At 45.4% G+C, this 3035-nt stretch overlaps 1 long non-coding RNA gene across 1 annotated transcript; it reads right to left on the bottom strand.

Annotated features, from left to right (window-relative positions):
- Positions 1-415: 415 nt before the first annotated feature.
- On the bottom strand, positions 416-2701 carry LOC141175958 (uncharacterized). The gene is made up of 3 exons (XR_012253077.1): positions 2641-2701; positions 2257-2349; positions 416-501 (listed from the first exon to the last, which is right to left on the bottom strand). It is a non-coding gene; the product is annotated as an uncharacterized lncRNA (long non-coding RNA).
- Positions 2702-3035: the final 334 nt, after the last annotated feature.

A 3035-nucleotide genomic window follows, 5' to 3' on the forward strand; every position in this document is an offset into this window, starting at 1 on the left:
CTTTCATCCCTGTATGTATGGCCCCCCTCATGCCACATCCCTGTATGTATGGCCCCCCTCATGCCTCATCCCTGTATGTATAGCCCCCCTCATCCTTGTATGCATTGCCTCCTCATCACTTATATGCATGGCCTCCTCATCCTTGTATGCATCGCCCCCCCTCATCCTTATATGCATGGCCCCCTTCATCCCTGTATGTATGGCCCCCTCATCCTGGTATGCTTGGCACCCCCTGTTCCCTGTCACGCTGCTCATAAAAAAAATAAACAATCATACTCACCTCCTCTCTCCTCCAGCGCTGTGTTCCCCGAACATCCACGGGTCTGCCCATCCCTAATAACAACTGCTCCACATGAATTATTCTCACTGAATGACATCACACAACATGGAGCTGACTCTCACGCTTACCTCGTCTCTTTTCCCTCTTTTCTTCATTTTCTGAGATTTCTTGCTCTATACTCAGATATATTGAAGATTTTCTTTCCACGTCAGCTGGAATTTCTAATCAGAAAGTAAAAAAAAGCCCTCATTAACAATATATTCTTATAGGATCTGCTTTGTGTCCATAATGTAAGTAAAGGGACGACTTATTACTTGATACCACTGTGCGGTCACTGTGGCTGAACGGCAGAGGAATCTTATTCATAAAGAGGTCAGGGATCATTGTTAGCCATCATATATGTGACGGTCTGTACTGGACATCTAGTGTCTCCCGGAGGTCTGTGTTACTGTTCGGGTTCAACAGTCCGAACAAAGCTTGTTGAAAGGATGCAGCACAGCCATTCAATAAACTTTTCTGGTGTGGGCACTTCAGGCCCCATCACAGCCATGCCAAGTATTGGTATGCCTGTGATTGGCCGGCGCAGTATAAAGGGGACCCCACGTCATTTTTGGGGGTGCCCCCCCTTTTAATAATCAGTGAAGGCTATGCAGACAGCCGTGAGCTGATATTAATAGCCTGGGAAGCTTCATGGACATTGGCCTCTTCCCAGAATAATAACACCAGTCCCGAGCTGTCTGCTTTCCCTCATGTGGGCATTTTTTTATTTTATTTTTTAAATTATTATCTAAATACATGTACAATAAGCTACACACACACACTGCACTAAATTATATATCTCACTGACAAATTTCTAACTATGCATAGGCACCGGCTGGTGAATACCGTATTTTTCGGACTATAAGACGCACCTAAGTTTTAGAGGAGCAAAATAGAAAAAAAATGTAAGCAAAAAATGTTGTCATGATGCCCTGTTAAGCTGGAGGGGGTCTGCTGCTGACACTGTTATAGGGGTAATGTACCCCACTTCTGTTAATATCCCCCATCCTGGTATATATGGCCCCCTCCTTCCTGTTATATGTGGCCCTCATCCCCATCCTGATATGCAATCGCACCCTAATCCACCATTCTGGTATGCATGGCACCCTAATCCCCCATCCTGGTATGCATGGCCCCCTCATCCCTCTTCCTGGTATGTATGGCACCCTTCATCCTGTTATGTATGGCGCCCCCGCACACCAATCCTGGTATGTATGGCACCTTCAACCCTCTTCCTGGTATGTATGGTACCTTCATTCCTCTTCCTGGTATGTATGGCACTCTTCAGCCCTGTATGTATGGCCCCCCTCATCCTTCATCCCTGTATGTATGGACCCCCTCATCCCGGTATGTATGGCCCCCCTTCATCCCTGTATGTATGGCCCCCCCTCATGCCTCATCCCTGTATGTATAGCCCCTCTCATCCTTGTATGCATTGCCCCCCTCATCACTTATATGCATGGCCCCCTCATCCTTGTATGCATCGCCCCCCTCATCCTTATATGCATGGCCCCCTTCATCCCTGTATGTATGGCCCCCTCATCCTGGTATGCTTGGCACCCCCTGATCCCTGTTACGCTGCTCATAAAAAAATAAACAATCATACTCACCTCCTCTCTCCTCCAGCGCTGTGTTCCCCTCTGTGCCGGAATATTCACTGCGTGCGTGGGGAGCAGTGACCACTCATTTTCCCTAATAGTTTGCACGTGGTAGCCGCAGCGCGGCTCCTGCTGCGCTCAGCTGTCTGTGTGCCCGCTATTAAAGTCCCATGAATATTCACCACATCCCGTTCGGGTTCTGGATCACGTTAGGGTAACATTCTTGAGCCTGATGGACCCGAACATCCACGGGTCTGCCCATCCCTAATAACAACTGCTCCACATGAATTATTCTCACTGAATGACATCACACAACATGGAGCTGACTCTCACACTTACCTCCTCTCTTTTCCCCCTTTTCTTCATTTTCTGAGATTTCTTGCTCTATACTCAGATATATCGAAGATTTTCTTTCGACGTCAGCTGGAGTTTCTAATCAGAAAGTAAAAAAAAGCCCTCATTAACAATATATTCTTATAGGATCTGCTTTGTATCTTTCCTGTATATAGTAGAATTGTTCTACTCCTGTCCCCTATACATCTGGTAATCTGGAAAAACTTTACAAAATTAGGCAAATAGAGATACAGTATGGGCCTATGGGCAACATAATTGGAATCCATGAAACATGTATAACATAGAAGACCACTAACAAAAATACCATATGAAAGTATTTGAGCCTTGACATCAACATTCTCATTTTTTGTGCTGTAGACATGTACATACCTGACAATGGGGACGAGGGTGGCAAGCTGGTAATAGCATCATCTCTAATAGACACAGGAAAAGATTCTTTCTGCCTGTTTGGAAGAAAATAAACGTGTAAATTACAAGTAAATTCGGTATAGAAGGGGTTGTCTCACTAGATTAACATCAACAATAAGGCCTATTAGGATATATAAGAGTTATGGTAGGGAAGGTTTCCTACTCAAAACTACCTTCTATAAAGCAGAGCGAAAAACCACTACCAAGAATGGCTGGCATGTAGTACTACATCTCTCCTACAGTGTGGGCATCACTAAAAGTGCATGACTGGCTGCAATTATGGGCTGTCACCACCAGAGGTTTCTGAAGCTAAAAGCACAATGACTGCTAATCACGGGCGATGCATGCTGTATTTG

The sequence above is a fragment of the Phyllobates terribilis genome, unplaced genomic scaffold, assembly GCF_046119375.1.
Source record: "Phyllobates terribilis strain yellow unplaced genomic scaffold, ASM4611937v1 Scaffold_14__1_contigs__length_39327217, whole genome shotgun sequence".
Lineage (NCBI taxonomy): Eukaryota > Metazoa > Chordata > Amphibia > Anura > Dendrobatidae > Phyllobates > Phyllobates terribilis.